Source organism: Oryctolagus cuniculus, chromosome 17, assembly GCF_964237555.1.
Source record: "Oryctolagus cuniculus chromosome 17, mOryCun1.1, whole genome shotgun sequence".
Lineage (NCBI taxonomy): Eukaryota > Metazoa > Chordata > Mammalia > Lagomorpha > Leporidae > Oryctolagus > Oryctolagus cuniculus.
Window position 1 is genome coordinate 33,393,123 of NC_091448.1, and position 14,841 is coordinate 33,407,963.

The following is a 14,841-nucleotide window of genomic DNA, read 5'->3' on the forward strand; positions in this document are numbered from 1 at the left end:
ACCCAAAGCTGTCAGCCAGGGCTTCCCCACAAGGGGTGAAAATGCCTGGTGGTGGGAACTCGTGAACTAAACACATTTGAGATTTTTCACAATAAAAGGTTAAAACAAAACAAAAACAAAAAAAACATAGCCAGTAAGTGGGTGTGTTGGTTGGAGAAATCACTTTACCTTCAGGCTCAGCCCCCACATCAAAGCCCACAGGGGTGGTACGAAAAAGGGCCAAATGAATGATAACAGAGGGCTGGCGCCAAGGACCTCCTCTTAGACAGGGGGTCTCCTAGCAGCAGCCACTGCTGCTGGCCAGGGCAGTAAGGAAAACGAGGCAGAGGGGCCTCAGGAGAAGCTGGAGCCTGGGCACAGGAGCACCCTAGTAGCCTGCACAGGGCCTGGGTGGGGCTGTGGGAGCTCTCATGCAACCTCTCCCCCTCCAACAGCCTTCACGCTCCCCAAGGGACCCCAAAACCCTCAGATTTGGAGAGAGGATCCTCAGAGGGGGTGCTCTAGCAGGGAACTGGATGTCGCCAGAAGTGTCCCAGGGGGTCCAGCACGCAGAGGGGACACTGCCGCCTGGGTGGGAAAGTGGGTGGCCCTTCACACCCCAGAGGGCAGACACTGCTTTTCCAACATCTGGTTCTGTGGAACGAATCTGCCAGTGTCGTCAGAGCGACAGCTGCCTGTGTGGACTCCACCTGCAGTCTGGTGCTAACGACGCGAATGCGCCCATTCGGTTCCCTTCAAGGCTGCAGGTCCCAGAGCCTGACCAACAGAGCAGGGCTAGGGCGGCAGGGACAGGAGGCCCTGGAGGGAGCTCAGCCCCGGCAAGAACCAGCAGGGCCCTGGAAACCCTTGCAGAGGGCTTCTGGCTTCGGGCCGTCTCCACTCACCCTCTCCTTCCTTTTTTCTTTTCCGGGAGGAAAGCTAATGGATGATTCACTCTGATTAAACCGCTTCACGGGTAAAAGAGAAGTCACCCGCTTCCCAGCCCTCTCTCCATGGAGTACAAGCCACGCCAGGGCTCTGCCCCCTTGCACGCGGTAGGAATGCCCCCTACAGCCGCACCCTGCACCTTCCTGCTGGGGCTCAAGGAGTCGCTAACGCTGGGCAGGCAGCATTCTAAGTGTCTACGCCCCAGCCGCCACGACTGAGGGCTGCCTTGTGGTTTCAAGATGGGTTTCCAAGTGAAATGTGATAGGCAGGGAGAGAGACACGTGGCTGCTAAATCCGCAGCCCGGCCAGCCCTCGGCGCAGAGAGCACAGGTCCTCCAGACAATGTCCTGCTCTGGCCCTGCCGGGTCCCGCAGCTCCAGCCCAAACTTAGACACAGCTGTTCCCCTCCAACTCCAAAAAAAGCCCTCCTCTGCTGCGTCTCTCGTGCCTGCCAGCGCTGTGATCCGTACACTTAATCTACCTCCAGCTCAGCTGATCCCTCTCGGGCTTGTCCGATGCACAGAGCGACGGAGAGCGAGAGTCTCAGCGCGTCCTGGACCACGGCTTCGCTCCCTGGCCTTGGCGGTTCAGACTCAGCCTCGGCTAACCAGCAGCATGACCTTGGGCAAGGGAACCTCTCGTGCCTGTCTCCCCCGTGTCAAGTTTATGAAATACCTGAATACTCCTAAATGCTTAGAAAGCTGACTGCATACAGTAAGCAAGTAATAAATGCTCACTATTATTATGAGAACATATAGATGCCATATGTATATATGTAAACCCTGGGCCCTAGGATGATTACGCCAGCTCCACTGAACAGATGTGGCCAAAAGCCATTTGCTGTTGTGAGATAAAACACAGATTAGCTTGGAGGAAAGCACAAATGAAACCGGGAAGTGACCTGTGCAGAATGACGCAGCCCACACACAGCCGAGCTGAAACCCAAACTCCAGCCACAGACTCCAACCCACGCACTCAACAAATTTCACACTTTAGCACGCTCCCTCCTTCAGGCATGGAGATTTGAGAAGTCCCAGGGTCCAGCAGCAAATGCAGACTTCAGCTCTGCAGCCCCAGGAGAGCGGCTGCAGGGCTGCATCTCCAGGCGGGGTGGCTGATTTCCATTCGGTTCCGGCATCTTCCAAGAAAGCGCACCAAAGTAGCCTGGGGGAGCGCGTGCTGCCCCAGCCAACGAGGTGTCAGAGACCACTCAAGGCCAGGGTCACCATGGCCTGGACCATGCTTCCGGCTGAGAGGTCTCCCCTGGGAGGCTGTTAGGCTGTCAGCGACCGACCAGAGGTCAGGGCACGCCATTTGGGAACACATTTGTGTGGGCATGGCTTCGGACACATGGACTTCCGCCAAGCCTGTGTATTTTTTTTTTCCAAACATCTGCACTGTCTTCACCCTTGATAAATAGCAGCCAAGCCTCTCCACTGCACCCAAAAGCCTACACTGCTGCCACAACCCACTGCAATGGATGCTGCCAAGTGGAGAAGAGCCGCTCACACATCTGAAGACGCCCCAACCGCGCCAGCCAAGCCACCCTCCTGGCATTTAGGAAACCGCTAAATACTGGGAAGCCATATTTGTGGAAACAAAGTATTTGGTGTCCAAAGTCCACCCAAATCTAATAAAGGGCATAAGTGCATTGCTCCCAGCTATGTCATGAATATTCATTAGAAGACTTCTGCACCCAGACTTTCATAAAGCTCTTAGGTATTTCAAGACTGCAATGCGAGAGGCTGGGCACTGTGGCATAGAAGGTTAACTCTCCACCTGAGGCACCAGCATCCCATATGAACACTGGTTCTAATCCCAGCTGCTCCACTTCCGATCCAGCTCTCTGCTGTGGCCTGGGAAAGCAGTAGAAGATGGCCCAAGTCCTTGGGCCCCTGCACCCACGTGGGAGACCCGGAAGAAGCTCCTGGCTCCTGCCTTCGGATGGGCGCAGCTCCAGCCATGGCAGTGAACCAGAGGAAGGAAGACCCTTCTTTCTGTCTCTTCCCCTCACTGTCTGTAACTGATTTCATGCAATGAAAATAATAATAACAGCAACAGCAGCAGCTGACGGTTATCAAGAACTTGCAATACACTAAGTATTATGCCGAGGGCTTATGAAATATCTGGTTCTCAACAGCTCCATTAGATATTATTACTCCCACCATACAGATTAGGAGACCACGTCTCAGCACCAGTGAGCAGCAGAAGCTGGCTTCCAACACAGGCAGCCTGACTTGGTACCACACACGACCCAGGACCACAAATTCCTCCAGGAGCTGACTGAGTAATCTTTAAAAATCCTTTCTGGCTTTAAAGTTCAGAGATTCTTCCCTCTTAGAAATAAAAGGAATTTATGACTTCGAGAAACAACAGGCCGTGATGCTCTGGTACTTGCTAAGAGCGTGCAGCATCTGTGAGCGCCTCCCCAGAATCAGTGGGGGAGGAGAACTGCTGATTTTCTAGGCTAATGATGCCCTCAGAACGGCCAGACTGGCCCAAGCTGGGGGCAGCAGCTGGAAGCTCTTAGAGGAGGCACCCACCCGACCTGCGCAGGTCTGCAGGGCTGCAGATCCCGCTCCTTGGACTTTTTTTTTTTTTTTTTTTTTTTTAAGGAAAGTCAAATGCTCACACCTGGCTTTCCCCTCGTGGGAAGTGCACTTGGCCCATGTAATCTGCAAAGGCTTCCCTGTGACCCTGCCCAGGGCCCTGCTGTCCTGTAGCGCCCTACACCTGTCTGATCTCTCTGAATGCTCCCCAGTCTCTCAGTCCTGTCTCTGGACACAAACACCCCGCCAGATGGACTTCCACAAGTCCGCCTCTGAGTCGTCCTCCTCCTCCCCCTGCTCAGACCCACCTCACCACACACAGACTCGGCCAAGGGTGCCCCTGTCTCCGGGTGCACCTCTCCTGTTGCTCTCCCTGGCTCTCTCTCAGCGCCCAGTACAGCCTGAAACCGAAACTAATCTCAGACCTGAACACAATGAAATCATTTCCTACTCCATGATGGCAGAGCATCTTCTCAAGAGAGCGCCAGATCCAGCGTGCCGGTCTCTGGACACAAACAGGGCTTTGCGGGTGCCCTCCCAGAACCCAACACTTGCTTGATGAACAGGCAGTCAGGGTGTCGGGGGAGGGAAGGAGAGCTCCTGCCCTGGTGTTAGCTGCTTCTCTCTAACTTGCCCGAGTCCATTTACATTCACCCCAGGAACTGAAGTTCACCGGCCAGGATTTTAAACTCATTGTCCAGCATCCGTTCAGATCTGGCCCATTCTTAGTCACCGTCTGACACCCCTGCAGCCACCTTGCTGAATGCACTTGAGATTGCTCCATGGCATGGTTTTTCTAAATTTGAAAAATGAAGCCTCTTATGTGCTTGGGACAACGAAAAAGAAAAGATCATGGCAAATGGACACCATGATAACCCTCGACGATCTTTCAACGAATTACACATTTTGAGGAAGCTCCTAAACCGTGTTCTGCTCGTTTACCCTACTGTCCCTCACACACTTGAGGGCACTTTTCTCTGTTGCTGGTAGAGACCAGGAATCATGAAGTTATTCCGTTGTTGGATTACCCAGGGCTGGGGAACCTCTTGTCTGCCAAGGGTCATGTGGATATTGATAACACCATTCACAGGCCATACAAAATTATCAACTTAAAAATCAGCCTGCTATAGATTTATTGAATTTTGAGTCCTGCCTGCAGTGGCCTTGGCAGGGACACACCAAATGATTTCACTGGCCTTACATGGCCCATGGGCCAAATGGCCTCCACCCCTAGAAGCAAACAGAATTGGAAGAGCAAATGCGAGTGACCCAACGAGAGTATCACCAAAGAAACAACTAGAGAGACAGACGTTGTGTGCAATGCTGGCATCCCATATTGGTGCTGGTTTGAGTCCTGGCTGCCCCACTTCTGATCCAGCTCTCTGCTAATGCGCTTGAGAAAGCAGTGGAAGATGGTCCAAGTGCTTGGGCTCCTACACCTGTGTGGGAGACTCAGATGGAGTTCTAGGCTCCTGGCTTCAGCCTGGCCCGACCCCAGCATGGTGGCCATTTGGGGGAATGAGCCAATGAATGGAAGAGATATCTCCCTCCCTCTCTCTCTCTCTCTCCCTCCCTCCCTCTCTCTTTCTCTCCCTCCCTCTCTCTCTCTGTCTCCCTCTAACTCTACCTTTCAATAAATAAATACATGTTTTTTAAAAAAAGCAGAAGAAGAAAGAATGAACTAGGATAATCTGCTGGCTCACTGAGGGCCTCGCCTGCGCACCTGACTCTGCTAGGTGCTAGGCCGGCAGGTGCGCAGGGCCTGCTGGCTCTGGCAGGGCAGCCATCCTCAGAAGCATCTCCTGGGTGGGAGCTGAGGCCCCGCACATTCCACTGCTTCCAGGCCTCCTGCAGTTCTTCTCGGGCATGGCCCGTCCTGCTGGCCCCGGGCAGCGCAGGGCCAGTGTCAGCAGGGAGCCAGGTGCGAGCTAGACCTGGGCTCACCAGCCAACAGCTGAGCACCCAGCACCCCTGGACCAAATTCTTCAACAGGCAAAGGCGGGCTTGAGCCAGCGCGGAGCGATGCTTGCAGCTCAGAAATCCCAGCTTCTTAGAAATCCCTGACCCTGAGCTGACAAGAGCCACTGAGGCCTCCAGACTTCAACTTCCTGTCTCCGAGGAAACCTCCTACACCCAGGACAAAGGAAACCTGTTCCCATCCAGACACCTGCAGGGAGGCCGGTCCTTGCCCGGTGAGTCACTTCTGTCACACCTCACTCCCATCTGGAATGTCTTCCCCACACCTCCCTGGAGCCCTTCCTCCCCACTCTGGATGCCTTTGCCTCTGCTTCCCAGCAGGCACACGCCCTGCCAGTGTGGCAGGAGGCCACTGTGCTTCTCAGCCATGAGAAACCACAAAGGCATCGGGGAAGCCAGCCGCCCTGCCCTGCTCCTGACTCTCCGCTGACGCCCATGCCCAGGCCTCTCGGCTCTATTCACAGCTCACAAGTGCACGTGAACCACAGGCACCTTTAACCTCACTCAGCTCAAGTGCCCCCTCCTCCAGGAAGTCTTCCCTGTCCCAACTCCTCTTCTGGCTGCCCAGTGCTTTATCTTATCACAGTGCTTGCCACAACAACTGGAATTCTAGGCTCACAGCTGTCACCCCTACTGGACTGTAGGCAGGGAATTCACCTGGGTGGTCTTTGTGCCCAGGTCAAGCCCCAGCAGAGTGACTGACACTTTGCCAGTGGCTCTCACCAGGCCTGTCCCCAGTGGGGCCTGGGCCTTGCATTGGCAGCCACTGGGGCAGAGCATGAACCATCACCGCCCCCCCCCCCCCCAGCTCAGCAGGGGCCTCCCTGAGAAGTTCTCTCAAAGTGGCCTGCAGCCTCTTGAATGCAAATCCTGGCTCTGCCACTTTCTAGCTACTGGATCTTGGGCAAGTCCTTAACCTCCTGACGTCTCCTGTGTCTCTCTCTCTCTGCCTGAGAAATGCTCGTGGGGAGTGAAAGCTGACCCATAGGAGCACCAGAACAGGACGGACCCACAGCAACAGGTCTGACGGCTCGGTGACTGCTGGCATCGTGGCTGCCCATGCCTACTCATTCCCAGGAACCCCTTGTCTGCAAAGCGTCCTCTCCTGGCCCCTATCGGGCCTGTCCTCCACCCCGCCACTGGGCCCCCTTCCTCCATGCCCCACTCTGCCCTGTTCCTCTGGACCACATCAGTGCTAACATTTAAAAAAAAAAAAAAAACTTGACAGCAGGTGCAGTGGTTAAGATGCTGCTCGCAATGCCCACATCCCACATCACTGTCTCAGCTCTGCTTCCTATTCCGGCTCCTGCTAAGCAGGTGACGGCTCACGTAGCTAGGTCCCTGCCAGGCACCTGGGAGACACGGATGCAGCCCTGGACTCCTGGCTTTGGCCTGGCTCACTCCTGGCTGTTGTGGGCTTCTGAGGGATGAACCATCTGATGGACAATGTTTGTTTGTCTCTCTGACTGCATTTCAAATAAGTAAAAACAAGGAGGAAAAAGCCATTCAACCCTCCCTAGTGATTATGCCCCCGGGTTATAGGGCCAGTTCCCCAAAGAATGGGGAGCAGAGTTGGTTCCACATGAAGGCAGCAGCAGCTGTGTTCAGCTGTCCCCAAGTATGCTCAGCTGTCACCCCTGACACTTGCCCACCCGACCTGTTTGGTCCTCCAAAAGTCAGCCTCAGCCTCTACAGTCCTCTCCAAAGATTTCCCTTCGAAATAAAGGAACCTTGGAATGACAGCACCCACGAGCAGAAACAACAGTAAGCGCTTCTATCTGTAAACACTCCCTGCCTGGCAAGGACTAGATCTCTTAATTCTCTCTAAACAGCAACAGGTCTGGGGGATGGAGGTGCTTAAAAACTCCAGCAGGCGGAGATGGGGCTGGGGATGCCCCTCCACATCCTATCCTCTAAACTACAGAGGCACCATCGTAACGGGTGCAAAACAGCTGGACGGATTCCTAGGGGGACTTGGAACGTTTTTATCCCACTGCTTTCTTCCTTGAAGAGTCCTGGTGCTGCCACAATAGCAAAGGGACGGTCACACTTTGTGAGATGGGAGTGTATGGTGGCAAGCATGGGCGTCGCGGTCACGACTTGCAGCCACAGTATTGGGAGTCCCCTCTATCGCTCTGACACATCGCAGGTCGCTCCTGGGAGCCTGGATGCAGGGGTGTCACAGAGGCACTGAGTAGCCAACACAACCTGCATCCAGAACCCCTCAGCCCATGTCAGCCACGGCTGCAGCCCAGAGCCCAGTACTGGCCCCTGTGGAGGCGAATCCTCGGCCACTGGCACAGGACCCTTGCATACCACTGAGACCTCCTCCAAGTCCCAAGTCAGGGACTGCTGGGCCACAGCCCGTTAGTGGCTCTAAGGCTCTTCGGGGATCTTGTCTCTCGTGAGTTTAACAGCCAGCAAGGCAGAGGTGCCACCTCCTCTTGGTCACCTTATATAGTCAGAGGAGGGCCCTATCTCATGCTCAGCTTCCTGTGCCCAAAGTTCTAGAATATTCCTGCCTCTGTTCCTTAGGGCCAAAGCTGAGTAAAAGCACGGAGTTCTGAAGGAAGAGACAGGTGTGAGGGCTGCCACACACCAGCGCTCAGCTCACTGGGAAACCACAGTTGTTGGTCAGTGGCACATGGCAGGCACCCCGAAAGGCTCTTCCAGATCCCCAGAGTGCAGACGCCACAAACGCCTGCCCAGCAGCCCAGCAGCCCAGCAGCCCAGCAGCCCAGGCCCAGTGAGGCGCGGCTAAGAGAGAAAGGCAGGCCAGGCATTTGGGGGCTGCACTGGGGGTTGACAGCAGCCCCCTCGGCCCACACCTGCCTTCTAAAGTCCAAGGGGGGAGGACGCTTGGCACGGTGGTAAAGCCACTGCTTGGGACGCCACCTCCCATATCAGAGTGCCTGGGTTCAAGTCCCACCTCTGCTTCCAACCCCAGCTTCCTGCTAACATGCACTTTGGGAGGCAACAGTGATGGCTTGAGCAACTAGGTCCCTGCCACCTCCATGGGAAACCTGGATTGAGTTGCTGGCTCCCTAATTTGGGGAGTGAACCAGTGGATGAAAGGTCTTGGGCTCGCTCCCGCTCCCTCCCTTCCTCCCTCTCTCTTTCCTTTCAAATAAAAAAATAAATAAGTAAACATTTAAAAAGTCCAGGTGGATCTAAAGGACCGCCAATGCTCAGATCCTAGCCTTGAACAATGCAACTCCCTTTCCCCAAAAATGAGCTGGGGCTCTTAAAGGCCCGACCCCAACACCCAGCTAAAACCCCAGAGTATCCACCTACATCCTCATGCCTTCATTCACTTCCAAGCCAATGGCCCTGTGGCCCCCAGCCCAGGGCCCATCACATAAATAGCAAAACCAGACCCTGGAGAAGGACCCCCTTGCCGACCCCATACCCCAGCCGGCTGCAGGGAGATGGGAGCCGGGAGCCAGCTGGAGTGTCCAGATTTCCACGGCCACAGCTCACAGCTGCCCAGGAAAGTCTTGAGAAAGACCACACCGAGGTGTGCTCTCTGTACCCTGGCATTAGGCACTGGCCAGCCACAGGGATACAGCCTCCTGAAAAGCCCAGGCTAGACCACAAACTCCAGAGCAGGGTCCCTCAGGGGAGCCCCAGTTCTAAGGGGGTGTCTTAATATCCGCCGCGGAGTACACACGTGTCCCCGCACACACGCATGTTTGGGGAAGGAGAACTCTGAGCAGAGTCTCAGAAGGACCCACAACTCCATCTCTGGCCCCAGGTTTGCCCCTGGCCTGAGTCCCATGCCTGGGCCATCCTAGCTGTCCAGGGTCACTCTTCTATTCGAGGATGTCCCAGGTCGCAGCCCCACCCTGTTCCCCAGGCACAGAAAAACAGAGGGGTTCACACTCAAGCCTCCTGCACACAGCCTCCAGCCCCCTGGTGGTCTGGGCCAGGTTTCTCCCAGCATCCCCTCTCCCTCTCAGAGACCCCACCCTCCATTCAAATCCAGGTCCCAGAGGCACAACCCCCAACAACAGAGGGCTCAGCGGCACAGAGGATCCAGCGGGGGCCCAAAGCGCTGGGCGCCACGACTAACCCCAGTCTCCCTCCCTCCCTCCTTCAGGCACGGCTGGCTAGCTCCGCAGCCCTTTCTCCTGGGCCAGGCGGCTCAGGGGGCCACTCTGCCCCCACCCTAGGGCAGCAGACGGGTGATGGGTGGTCTTCTGTATCCTTGGCACACCTCATTTCTAAACTCCCAGTCAGTCCCGGCACCCCCACTCTCACCAGAACGGAAAACAAAAACAACAATAACAACAAAAGAAAAATCAGAAACTTCCCTCCCTTTAAATGAATTCCTTCCTAGGAATTTAATACCAGCGTCAATTTCTTGGAGCTAAAACTTTTTCAAGAGGGAAACGAAATGGAGAAGCCAGTGACAGTGCAAAGCAACAATGCAAAGGACGGAGCGCCTAGCTCCGGGGGGACCGAAGCCGACGCTCGCCCCCCGGAGCTCCGCGCCCCGGGCACTCGGAGCCCGAGGGGCGGGCTGGGGCCGCAGGGGCGGGGACTGCGCGCTCTGAACTTTCCTAGCCCTGCCGCCGGGAGACGCAGCTCCCCGGGGACGGGGTGGGACCAGAAAAGGCTGAGTCGACCTGTGGCCTCGGCGGGGGGAAGGAAGGGAGCCTCCCCTCCCCCCTAAAGGGAGTGCGCTCCCATCGGGCGCCCCCGCCCGCCGCCGCCGCCGCCCAGCTTGCGCCCCCAGACTCAGCCTCGGCGGGGAGGAGCCCACACAAAAGGGGGAGCGGCGGGAGAGGGGCTCGGGCAGCGCGGGCTTCGGGAGGCCTCGCGCCCCCTCCCCGCAGCACCGGTCCGCGCCCACCCCTGTCCTGGCGCGCCCCGCTCGCAGCCCCCAGGTGCCCGCACGCCCCACACCCCGCGCGCGCCCAGGGCCCGGCATGAGGAGGGGGCTCGGGAGGGAAGGGCGGGTGGGACCCGCCACACGCGGCCGGAGCGGCGCAGGGTCGGGGAGCCGCGGCGACAGTCCCGGGAATCAAACTCGCGGCGACGCCTCGGCCAGGGCCGGAGAGGTGGGGCCGCGGGCAGGGCCGGGCCGGGCGCCGGGGCCGGGCGCCAGCGAGGGTCTTACCGAGCAGCCGCCGCGCGCGTCCGCTCCCCGCCGCCGGTGGGGCCGGGCCGCGCGGGGGAGGGGCCGCGATCCCGCGGCGGCGGCGGCGGCGGGCCCGGCTCGGCGGCGCGGCGGGCGCGGGGAGGCGGGGAAAGCGAGCGAGGCGAGGCCGGCTTCCTAGCGGCGGGCGGCGAGAAATGCAGCTGTCCTGCCTGCGCGGCTGTCGGCGAGGCCGCAAGTGGGGACGCGCGGGGAGGAGCGGGACTGCGGGCGGGGCGCGGCCCGGGCGGCGGCGCCCCCAGACCCTCTCGGAGGGCCGACCCCTTCCCGGAGAGCAGGGAAGCGAGAACCGGGGTTCGGAAACCAGCCCCGTGGCGGGGCGGGGGCCGGAGAGGGGACACCGGGTGCAGATGAGGACGGCCCTCGCGTGCGCCCCCAGCCCCAGCCACCGGGGCTGCCCGGTTTGCGAGCGGGAGGAGAGCGTGCGCCGGGAGCCCCGGCTCCGGGGCAGAGCGGGGTGCTGGCAGTCCTGCTCCTCCTGGCTGGGGGGGTGGGCACCGCCTGGAGAGGGTGGGGCACAGAGTCCGGAGGCCTGGGAGACCTGCGGGGTGGGGAGGGGGAGATGTAGCAGCAGGGCTGGCCTGAGAGGCCGCGTACGAGTGGCAGGGACCCTGGGTGAGGGTGCGGACGCAGCGAGGCGGCCCAAGCGTGGGGGAGGGGCGGCTCCCTGGGAGCCCGGACTCAGGCAGGCTAGGAAGAATCGAGTGCTGAGGTCAGAGGGGACGGTGGGGAGGGGGCAGGAAATCCCAGCTGTCGGTCCCTGACCCCATCAGGTGCCAACTGACATCTCGCCTGCTCACTGCAGGGACTTCAGAGCTCCAGGAAGGTCTTCCCGAGAAACTTGTTGAATAAATGAGAACTCCACCTCGGCTGGGTTTTTTCCCGCGTTGTTCGATTTCAGACTCCAGTTTGGGGGTGGGTAGGATGGAGCGGATCTACTTAGGGGGTCTGAGAAGGGTGAAGACCGGCCGCAGCCCCAGCTCCCAGCCCGACAACAGCACAGGGTCTGGAAAAGGTTGCCCGAGAGCCCCACTTTGGCATCTGGGGCCGGGACAGGGAACAGCCCCCTCTCTCATTTTCTGGGGACCTGCCGAGGCTCTGCAGGCTCAGCGGCGGAGGCCCGCCCCTCTGTGCTTCCCTCATTTGCATGAGGGAAATGCCTTCAGCAGGTTAGGAACCTGGGAGGGGCAGGAAGCTCGGAACCACCCCTCCTTAGGGAGGCCTGGACTGGGGTCCCTAACCTCTGAGGACTTCCCCCTTCTTGCTGGTCTCTCCCTAAGTTCCTCCACTCGGGGCTGCATTTCTGTGTGGGGGGACTGCCTCGTGCCTTCGGTGCGGACTCGGGCTCCTTAGGTGAGCCATGGCCCGAGAGTTCGGATTATGTTGTGCAGTGTGCAACCCTCCACCGGCCCCGTGCATTTGCATGGGCCACTCTTCCGCTGTGCTTCCTCCCTGTCATCGTGACATTGGTGCCTGCAAGCTCGGCTTCCCTGTTCATAGTCACCCCTGTGTCTCTCATTAAACGTCGTTGTAGCGTGCAGTCTTCCCCCTTAGGCCTTGCTAACATGCTCCCCGTTTGGGGTCTGTCCTCCTGGGAGCTTTTCCGCAGATCCCTTCCCTCTCTCTCGTTCCCACCTCTGCCTCAGAGCCCGCAGGGTTCCAGGCCAGATGTCCCTCCTGCGCCCAGCCCCTCACACCACTGCCTCCCGAGGTATCCACCGACTGTCCTCTTCTTCCGAATGCCACCTCTCGCACTGGGGCTGGAAGCCTCAGTCCGCCTTGTGGGAGGATAAACACCCAGATGCCTGTGGGACTGCCCGTCTCAGGCCTTTCTGAGAGGGATCCCCAGCCCTCCCTCAGAGTGCATGTCGGCCCTGGTGTCAAGGCTCTGTGTACAACTGCTCACCCCTGTGTGCATCCTGCCAACCTCTAAAGAGCACGTGGCACTGCAGCTGGGCTGCGCAGGAGGAGCCTGGCCGGCCCCCGCGTGAGTGAGGACTTGGCCAGAGGAACCACTTCCAGCAGGTGGGTGAGGCATGCCCGCTTTGCCCACAGGGAAATCTGTGTCTTCCTCTTCACTGGTTACAGTTTGTAGGGCTCCAGGGGTCCTGCCCTCCCCCCAGAGGCAGTTTATCCTCAGCAAGGCAGAGGAGATTAGTTAGAGATCAGTGGAATCCCATGGAACCATTTAAATTGTCTTTAAGAATATTGAAGGCCTGTACAAAGGTTCATGATACAATGTTATAGAAGAGGCAGGCTACAAAATAGTATAGGACTTATAGAGCAAAATATGTCAAGAAGAATGTTAGCACTTGTTGAATGAGTGCTTTATAGATAACTTTTGTTGATATTTTTCTAGATTTTCTAAGTTTCCTACATTGAAAACAATATACATATATATAATCATTGTGATTAGAAAGAGGAAGTTTAGGGGCCAGCGCTGTGGCTCACTTGGTTAATCCTCCACCTGCGGTGCCGGCATCCCATATGGGCGCCAGGTTCTAGTTCCGGTTGCTCCTCTTCCAGTCCAGCTCTCTGCTGTGGCCCAGGAAGGCAGTGGAGGATGGCCCAAGTGCTTGGGCTCTGCACCCACATGAGAGACCAGGAGTGTCGCTCCCCCTCTTCGTGGAGGAACGACACCAAGCCCTGCCTAGGCTTCATATCCGAGTCACGGCACCATTATGTCGCTCCCCCTCTTCATGGAGGAACGACACAGGACCCTGCGCTGTTCTTTCGTCTGCTCGGCCCTTCCCGGGTTTGCTGCTGGTTCTTCCCGGGTTGGCTACCGTCCCTTCCACCTCCGTGGAAGGGCGGTTCCCCCTGGCCACTTTCCCCACTTCCGCAGGGGAGCGGCACACCGCCGGCCGGCTCTCTCGGGGGCTGCACAGGTGTTCCCTCAGATGTTCCCCTTAGCTGTTCCTGGTGCATGCCGTCTCTCTCCTCCTTTATAGTCCTCTTCCACCAATCCCAACTCTGCTACCCACACGCCGAGTACGCTGCTCTCCTCCAATCAGGAGCAGGTCCCACAGTTTATTGGTTGAACTGGAGGCAGCTGTGTAGAAGCTGTTTCCCTTCTCAGCGCCATATTGTGGGAAAGCAGATGCATAGAATAAGTCTTAATTCCAGTAACTTAGTCTAGTCCGAGTTGCTCCCAGTTGCTCCCCACACAGGAGGATGCACCTGCATTGGAGACCAGGAAGAAGTACCTGGCTCCTGGCTTCAGATCGGCGTAGCTCCGGCCGTGGTGGCCATTTGGGGGGTGAACCAGCAGAAGGAAGACCTTTTTCTCTGTGTCTCTCTCTCACTGTCTAACTCTATCGGTGAAATAAAAAAAAAAAAAAAGAGGAAGTTTAAACAGTAATAATTTTCGTCCATACTTTGTTTACCTTAAGCTATTTCAATTCAGCTTCATAGCCATTTTTTATAAGATTTATTTATTTATTTGAAAGGCAGATTTACAGAGAGGCAGACAGAGAGAGAGAGAGAGAGAGGAGAGGCAGAGAGAGAGAGGAGAGGCAGAGAGAGAGAGAGAGAGAGAGAGAGGTCTTCCATCTGCTGGTTCACTCCCCAGGTGACCGCAATGGCCAGAGCTGTGCTGATCCAAAGCCAGGAACCAGGAGCTTCTTCCGGGTCTCCCACGCAGGTGCAGGGGCCTAAGGACTGGACCATCTTCTACTGCTTTCCCATGGCAGAGAGCTGAATGGGAAGTGGAGCAGCCGGGGCTCAAACCGGCATCCATATGGAATGCCCACACTGCAGGCAGTGCCTTTGCCTGCTATGCTACAGTGCTGGCCCCTCACAGCCATTTTTATTCACCTCCCATATGCCTAGACTGGGCCCCCAAAGATGAAGACTCTCGAGCCCCTCCTCCTTTCCCCACCCAAGTGTAAGGGGAAGGCTGGTCTGCAGCACTCAGCAAGTAACACGAGGTAGAGAGTGACACTTGCTGAAACCAAGCAGAGGCTTCCAGGGCTACACGGGTCAGAAGCAGTTGATTCTGAGCCAGGAGAGGTCCAGGAAGGCACCTGAGAAGAGCTGGCTCTGAGCTGTGCCTGGAGAGGTGGGAATGGTTTTAACGGGGGTAAAGGCGTTTCCATCTGGGGCGCAGCATAAGCTAAGGCACGGAGGTGGACATTTGAGACATGTTTGGATGTCAGTGAGGGCCTATCACCCACGAGGGAGACCCGAAGAAGCTCCTGGCCCAGGCCCAGCTCTTGTAGTCATTTG

General features: G+C 57.5%; 1 protein-coding gene across 5 annotated transcripts in view; it reads right to left on the bottom strand.

Annotated features, from left to right (window-relative positions):
• CUEDC1 (CUE domain containing 1) overlaps positions 1–10,726 on the bottom strand; it is an 88,848-nt gene extending 78,122 nt beyond the window's left edge. For all 5 annotated transcript variants that reach the window (XM_070060924.1, XM_070060925.1, XM_051824826.2 and 2 more), the window contains exon 1: positions 10,576–10,726. The gene's annotated coding sequence lies outside the window, so the exon portion shown is untranslated. The remainder of the gene's footprint in view (positions 1–10,575) is intronic.
• Between the last annotated feature and the right edge of the window lie 4,115 nt (positions 10,727–14,841).